At 35.9% G+C, this 9,002-nt stretch overlaps 1 pseudogene; it reads left to right on the top strand.

Moving 5' to 3' along the window:
• Positions 1–218: 218 nt before the first annotated feature.
• Positions 219–6,324, top strand: LOC125153757 (60S ribosomal protein L4-like; annotated as a pseudogene).
• Positions 6,325–9,002: the final 2,678 nt, after the last annotated feature.

The raw sequence follows: 9,002 nt of genomic DNA, 5'->3' as shown, positions 1-9,002 counted from the left end.
CTCCCAGGAGATATTACTGTAAGATTTATGGCACTTGCTAAAAAATGAAAGGTCTTATCTCTCTATCTCTCTCTCTCTCTCTCTCTCTCTCTCTCTCTCTCTCTTTTTTTCAGATATGCCTTGTCTCAATAACCCATACTGAAGATTTTCTAGAATAAAGACTCATACCTCTTAGTGTCTTCAGTATCTACCCTGGTTCCCCACACATAATTTCAACGATGATAAATGTGATCCTTGCTAAGAACCTAGCCTCTGTGCCTCATTTTCCTTCATCCTCTGTAAAAGAATACTACTACTATGGTAGGAAAAGATAGGATTCAGTAGGGAAAGATTAGAACCTGAGGTCCTTGGGTAGGGAAAAACACATATTTTGGAACAATGCTGGGAGTGTCTGACCACAGCAAACCCCCTCAGGCATAAGGTTCCTCTTAAGAATGTAACAGACACCACCAACTCCCCCTCAGTTTTCCCTCAGGAATTTGACAAAAAACCTGACTAAAAATAAGTAGACCATAAAACATATGACCCACAAGGAATGGTATGGTCATAGACTACCCCTCACACAATGGAAATGAGCCAATAAGAAATGGACAACACAGCACCTAGAGTTATCCAGCCAATGAGGGTAGAACCTGAGAAGGAATAAGGGGGAAGGGAAGAGGGGGCTGACCAAAACCGTATAAAACAAAGACCCTTGCCTATAGTTGCGGGTATTCACTTTCCAATGCCCCTTCTTTGTAAAGAGTACTTTCATACTATTCTTCCTTTCTGATCTTATACTCTAATAAACTTTTGCCTGCTACTCAGTTTTGTTCATTTCTTTATTCTTTGAAGCAACAAGCCAACGAATCCTGGGTATTGCGGTAAAAATCCTGCAACACTACTTGTACTTTATAGGGTTATGGTAAAGATTCCATGAGATAATGTAGACATAATGCCTAGCACCCACCTCATCTTGGGTATTGTGATAATTGTACATAGCCTTTAATTATGAAACAAAATAACATTTCCATATTCACCAATTTTTAAACACAAAAAGGAGGTGAAAATTGAAAGCAAGGAAATTAAACTAACAACCAACGTATATTTTAAAATCAATTGTTCTCTCAGGGTCTGAAGGTTTACTTAATAATATTGATGGGGTTCAGGACAAGCCACCCTAGAATGTGCCACTTTGGCATATGGATTATTTGACTGGAAGGCAATCAAGGCATCTCTCAGACTCAAGAAGAGCTTTTTACCTCCCCCTTAACTACCTAAAAAATTTTAGATATGGGACTTGTATCAGGAAGAGAGCAATTACCAGAGATAATTTTTAATCAGAAAGACTTAACTGCATAACATGGCAAACATTTGCTCTTCTCGTCTTCCTATGAATTGTCTTCCTTCCCTTTGAGCCCAGATGCCTACCCTTTTCTCTTTAGCCTAAGATGGCATATATACTATCTTTGACCCTCTAATGCCTGTGTCAGGCTCCCATACATACAAAATTAAATTTGTTTTTTAGTCAATCTGTCTTATTTCAATGTAATATTAGTCCAGCCAAAGAGCCTAGAAGAAAAGAAGGGGAAAGTTTCCTTCCCCTAGAACATCAAAGTCTTCTATGGCTACTCTGGCTCTGATTGTTACTGTGAAAGTGCTAAATTCACATGAGAACAAACCACACGCCTTCCCAACTTGCAAAATAAAATGATTTTGTCAAGTTCATTAACTAGTAAAAAATAAAATTTAAAATAACCTCTAAGAATTATGAAACAGAAAAAAAATTGTCATTTAGCAGGGCATAAAGTTTATTATTTAAAGAAAAAGCTGAAAATTCTTACAATAGCCCAGAAGAAATTATCCAGATTTTTCTACTAAAGCAAATTGTAATCGCATATTTATCTGCTATGACTGATGCTTATGTAGGGATTGAAAATATATAGTGGAAATAAAAGTTTCTGAATCATAAATCAGATTGCAGAAGATGATGCAACCCATGACTCAGGCGAGTACAATAATCATGATCAAAATTATGCATGCATTTTTCATATACACTTTCCAATAGGAATTGTAATTTGAAGTTATCTGCTGATTATCATAAGTGGAGCTGATGTTAGATAAAAATGAATCAAGATATTCAAGTAGAAGCAAATAAATGTTAAAATATTAATCTGTATATTTGGGGGCAGTTATAAAGAACATGGTGATAATGACCTAAATCTGTACCTAGTATAACTTTGTTTAACAAGTATTTTATATTCCCCAAATATCTGTTGTAAAATTCTTTCAGCGGTAACTAACCTTTCTCTAAACAAACTAGTAATGGTTTAAAAAAAAAGCGTGAGTTAGAAAAGAGGGGAAAGAGGAGAGAAAAGACAAAGGAAGGGAGAGAAGGTATGCAAGACAGGTATGCAATATAGACATTACTTACTTTTCAAGGAAATGAAGAACAGTAAAGACCCTCAAAGTTCCAGCCCTTCAGGCTATATATGAAATGACTCTTCTTTGTCAAGTATAATTAAAAGAATACATGTAAAAGCAGAATACAGTGACAAAACATAAAGTTTGCCAGTAATTTAATTCTTGAGCTAAGTAATTTTGTGGTCCTATTTCTTAGAATATTTCTTTTTTCTATACAACAAAAATCCTTCTGAAAACAACTATAATGTTTTGGGTTGTTGTTGTTTTTTTTAATGTTTATTTATTTTTGAAACAGACAGAGGGTGAGCAGGGGAGGGGCAGAGAAAGAGGGAGACACAGAATTCCAGGCAGACTCCAGGCTCTGATCTGTCAACACAGCCCAGTGCAGGACTCGACCTCATGAAGCACAAGATCATGACCTGAGCCAAAGTAGGACACTCAACCGACTAAGCCACCCAAGTGCCCCAAAACAACTATAATGTTTATTCATGATGAATCTTTCCATCTTACTATAAAAAATTCTAAAACATGATATTAAATTCCTTGAGAAAGACATCTCTACTTACACTAAAATTCTCCCAACACCTTTTATTCTGAATAGCTTTATTTTATGAGAAAAAAAAAACTACTGTTTCATAGACAGCTTATCAAATATTCTCTCCTTTAAAAAAGGGGCGGGGGGGGAGACTTTAAATTGGAAAATCCTTCCCCCTGGTTATTCCAGTTGAGAGTTTATTTGACCATACCATTAGGTTCTTGCCTCCATGATTTTATCCTCTGGTGTGTAGAAACAAATTGATAGTCGATGGCATCTAACATAGAGAGAAATTGAGGATTCCTTTAAGGGGAAGAAAAGAAGAGACAGTATTTTTGTTTAAAATGGATTTCAACATAGTTAGGCTCTATTTTCCTTTAAAAATGACAATGTTCTTTTTTACAATTAAAAGCAGAAAAATATTTTTATCTGGGAGCTATTTTTAAACTATGAAGAATATTTAAAATTAATCATTCTCTCCTTTATTAAAAGAAAATAAAAAGGAACAATCATACTTCTTAAAGAATAGATTTTCCAATTCCTTCAAAACAGCCTTCAGAAAAATGTTTCAAATTATTCTTTTTGCGTACCTATTCAACAAATATTCACTGCATGCCTGTCATTGTGCTAGACATAGTTCCAAACCTTACAGAGTTTATGTTTAAAGAGATAAGGACATAAATCACACTAAAGAAAAATTATAGTTCAGATGAGTTTTCATTGTACAAAAAAATATGAACATTTGCATTTCCATAACTAATTTTAACCTTCTTAAAATAATCATTTCAAATAACATAACCCAAAACTTTTGACCTGGATGCTGTGGAGTTAGAAAGTCAAGTTCCAGGTAAAAGAAATTGTGGCAAAGACTTTATGAACAATAAAATAAATATGTAACCTAAATTACTTTAGATCTTAATGAAAAAGAGATTTACTGTACCCTTACTGAATGAACAAAACAAGTCTGATTGCATTTGGAAGTTACCTTTCTAAAACGTTCCTTGAAGATGCTTATCCCAGGATGTATGGGTCCAGAGCTACACCTGGTGGCCAGTTTACAAACTTACAAGAAACTGTTCTAAATCTTTTAATGGAAACTTAGAAGTTATGTCTCTGTTAATCAAAAATATGCATAACAGGGGGAATTTTAAATTTTTAATGAAAAATAAATATAAAAATATTACAGTATTATAACTATATGATAAAGTATAACGACATGTTAGTGGCAGCATTTAAGTGGTGATATATGGATATTCACTGTAAAATTCTTTTAACTTTGTTGTATGTTGGGAAATCTCCATAATAAAATGTTGAAAAAATTAAGGATTTTTAAAAACATTCCACCACTGTTATTTGTAGCACAAACACCTTTTTAGGTATTGTTTCCCTTATGTATGAGCATAATGCATGTCTTTATAATTCATGCTTGTGTAACAGTCTATTATATTGACATACAATGAATTATCAAACAATTTACTTGTTTCACATTTATTCAATTTCCAACTGAATATCTAAAAATTCACATTTTTGTTTCTGTTAAATCGTGTTTCTAAGACAAATTTTTATGACTGATATCACTGGAATCAAAGGAGATAAATATTTTTATGGCTCATGAGACATGATCAAACTACTTTATACTAACTTCACACTGCTTTCCTAAATGGAAACCCACACCAATTTAACCACAACCATAGGACCTAACCATTTTAATAATTTGCTGCTTTATTAAGCATAAAAATATAATCCAGAAGTTAATTTGCATTCTTTTATTTTTTAAATTTTTTACATATTTATTTCTGCATTCATCTACTGGAATCTTAATAATTTTCTTATAAATTTGAATAATCACTTTGTTATAACTATTAATCCACTGTCTCCTACACTCAGGTAAGTTTTTCTCATCAGCTACCATTTTTTACCATTTTCATTGTTTATTTTTATACATTCTAATCTGTCAGTATCATCTATTGTGATTTCTTCAATCCATTGAGAACTAAGAAATAGACTATTTCTCCAGAAATATAATAATAAATATTCTAAAATGTTTTGTTTTCTTTTTTTTCCAGTGGGAGCTGTAGGGTTGAGAAGAGCAGGGCTCTCTCCTGTCCCCGCCATTACATATGCTTATCCACTGATATCCATGTACTCTAAAAAAGGGGCAGTCATTGAGCAAAAAATACTTTGCCTGCTGGGTTCAAGGCTCCCATTTGACCTGATATTGTGAACTTTGTTCACACCAACTTGCACAAAAACAACAGATAGTACTATGCTGTCAGTGAATTAGCCAGTCATCAAACCAGTGCTGAATCTTGGGGTACTAGCAGGGCAGTGGCTTGAATTCCCAGAGTTTGAGGTGGTGGGACTCACTCTTCTGGCCAGGGTGCTTCTAGAAATATGTGTCATGGGGGCCACATGTTTGTACCAACCACTGGCACCACAGAGTGAACACAACACAAGCAATACGTAATCTGCTCTGCCTTGGCTGCCTCCTCAGCCTTATCATCACTGCTCATGTCTTAAAGATCATCGTATTGAGGAAGTTCCTGAACTTCCTCTGGTAGTTGAAGATAACGTTGAAGGCTACAAGAAGACCAAGGAGGCTGTTTTGCTTCTTAAGACACTTAAAGCCAAGAATGAGATCAAAAAGGTCTATGCCTCTCTGTACATGAGAAATGGCAAGGGCAAAATGTAAAAAAAAAAAAAAAAAAAAAAAAAAAATTGTTGTATCCAATGCAGGGGATCCTGCATTATCTATAATGAGGACAAAAGTACCATCAAGGCCTGCAGAAACATCCCTGGAATTAATCTACTTAATGTAAGTAAACTGAACATTTTGAAACTTGTTCCTCGTGGGCATGTGGGATGTTTCTCCATTTGTACTGAAAGTGCTTTCTGCAGTTAGACGATCTGTATGGCACTTGGCATAAGGCTGCCTCTCTCAAGAGTGACTATAACCTTCCCATGCACAAGATGCTTAATACAGACCTTAGCAGAATCCTGAAAAAGCCCAGAGATCCAAAGAACCCTCTGAGCACCATCCAAGAAGAGTCATCACAGAGTCCTAAAAAAGAATCCACTGAATAACCCGAGTATCATGCTGAACATAAATCCATATGCAAAGACCATGTGCTGGAACAACCATTCTTCACCAGGCCAGGAATCATAAACTCCAGATGGATAAGGCAGCAGTAGGCTTAGAGGCCAAATCAGATGAGAAGGGGTATCTAGGCAAGAAGCCTGTGGGAAGAAAAGAAAGAAGGCTGTTGGTGTGAAGAAGCAGAAGAACCTTTGGTGGGAAAAAGGCTGCAGCTACGAAGAAACCAGCAGCTGAGAAGAAGCCTGCAGAAAAGCAACCCACCACGGAAGAAGCGAAGCCTGCTGCATAAATGTTTACTCCGTAAATGTCAAACCATTATGGACAGCTAATTTTGAAAAAAGACCTGATCAAAGGCACTGAGAAACATGAAAAAAATAAAATGTTTTCAGGGCACCTAGGTGACTCAGTTGGTTGAGCTTTGGACTACTGATTTCCACTCAGGTCATGATCTCTAGGTTCGTGGGATGAGCCCTGTGTGACTCTCTCTCTCTCAAAATAAATAAATAAACTTTAAAAATAAAATGTTTTTATTTTAATCTATACACATTCAGTTCAGAAAGTAAAGTTCCTTTCCCCCGCATCAGGCTTCACACTGACAGCACAGATCCTGCTTTGGATTCTCTCTCTCTCTCCTTCTCTCTGTCTCTCTGCCCCTCCCCTGCTCATTCTCTCTCTCTCTGTCTCTCTCTCTGTCTCTCTCTCTGTCTCTCTCTCAAAATAAATAAACTTTAAAGAAGAAGAAGAAGAAGAAGAAGAAGAAGAAGAAGAAGAAGAAGAAGGAGGAGGAGGAGGAGAAGGAGAAGGAGAAGGAGGAGGAGGAGAAAATGTCGCTTTAAGAAGAGAAGAAGGAAATAAAAATGTAGCTGGTAAAACTGAGACTTTATTCTCCCATATCACTGTTTTTATTTTTATTTTTTAAGTTTATTCATTTATTTTGAGAGAGAGAGCGCACCTGTGCATGTGTGTGAGCAGGTGAGGGGCAGAGAACAAGTGAGAGAGGATCCCAAGCAGACTCCATACTGTCAGCATTGAGCCCCACCTGGGGCTCAATCTCACAAGCAGTGAGATCATGACCTGAGCCTAAATCAAAAGTTGGACACTTAACTGACTGAGCCACCCAGAAGCCCCCAGAGCACTGTTTTTAAATGTGGTCCCCCCAAGTAGCTGCATCAGAGATACTTAAGGGCACTTGTTATAAACATACATTCTCAAATCCCATCTCTGTTATATTAAGGCTGAATCTCTGGGTATGGACACTGGGAAATTTCCATTTTTTAAAAAGATAACCAAGTGATTTTCATGCTGATTTTGGCCCAAAATCACAAACCAAGAGTAAGATTCTAGGTGAGTCACACAGTGGGGTTATTAAGATGCCTGACAATCAGGAGATACTCAAATATGTTCTGAATGAATAATACATGCATCTTTTTCTCACAGGATAGTTTTTTGAGGTATAATTCACACACCACAAAATTCACCCTTTTAAAAAAGTGAACAATTCAGTGGTTTTACTATATCCAGAATTGTGAAACCATCACCACTATCAACTAGAGAATATTTCCATCACACCAAAAAAGACATTTCATACCCATTAGTAGTCACACCTTCTCCCTACTACTCCCCATCCTCAGGCAATCCCTAATCTACTTTCTGTCTTGACAAATTTACCTATTCTGGACATTCCACAATACCCAGATATGAAATGTTCAGATAAATGAAATCACACAGTATATAGTCTTTTGTGACTGATTTTCACTTAGTGTCATATTTTTAAGGTTCATCAATATTATGACATGTATTAGTATTTTATTCCTTTGCATTGCCCCATAACATTCCATTGTATGAATATACCATATTACATTTATCATCAGTAGATAAATGGATTTTTTCCATTTTCTGATAAATATGCTGCCATGAATGTTCATGTATGAGGTGTTTGTGTGAACATAAGTTTTCATGTTTGCCAGGCTATATGGTAACTCCATGTGTGACATTTAGGAGAATTGTCAAACTGTTTTTCAAAGCAGCTGCACCATTGTATGTTTCCACCAGCATTCCAGTTTCTACCAGTCCTCCCCAACATTGGTCATCTGACTTTTTGATTCTAACTGTCCTAGTAGGTATGAAGTATCTCATTGTAGTTTGTTTTGCATTTCCCTAATGACTAATGATATTGAGTATTTTCTCATGTGCTTATTGGCCATTTTTATCTCTTCTTTGGAGAAATGTCTCTTCAGACCCTTTGCCCATTTTTAAATAGTTTTTTTTTACATTATTATTGAGTTGTAAGAGTTATTTAAACTAATTACAAGTCCTCTAGCAGATATAGGAGTTGAAAGTATTTCTCCCATTCTGTGGGTTGTTTTTTTACTTCCTTAATAGTGTCCTTTGAAGCACAAAATTTATAATTTAATAAATTCTAATATATCTAATTTTTCATCTCTTACTTGTGCTTTTGGCATCGTATCTCAGAAAACTTTGCCTAACCCAAGATCACAGAGATTTACATCTATGTTTTTTTCTTCTAAGAGTTTTATAGTATTAGCTCTACATTAGGTCTGTGAACCATTTTGACTTAATTTTTACATACAGTATGAGATAGGAGGTCCAACTTCATTCCTTTACATATCCAGCTGTCTCAGCATCATTTGTTGAAAATACTTCTTTCCTTAGTGAATGTCCTGATACACTTGTTAAAAATCAACTGACCATAATGAAATTTATAAAAGAAACTGTCAATCTTAGGGGCGCCTGGGTGGCTCAGTCGGCTAAGCATCTGACTCTTGATATCAGCTCAGATCATGATCTCTCTGTCATGAGATGAAGCCCCACATTGGGCTGCACTGACAGTGTGGAGCCTGCTTGGGATGCCCTCTCTCTGCCTCTCCCCCGCTTGCTCTGTCTCTCTCAAAACTAAATAAATAAACATTAAAAAAAACCTCTCAATCCTATTTCATGGATCTGTAT

Source organism: Prionailurus viverrinus, chromosome A2, assembly GCF_022837055.1.
Source record: "Prionailurus viverrinus isolate Anna chromosome A2, UM_Priviv_1.0, whole genome shotgun sequence".
Classification (NCBI taxonomy): domain Eukaryota; kingdom Metazoa; phylum Chordata; class Mammalia; order Carnivora; family Felidae; genus Prionailurus; species Prionailurus viverrinus.
Note: the sequence above shows the minus strand (reverse complement) of the source record. Positions and strands in the feature narration are given on the sequence as shown.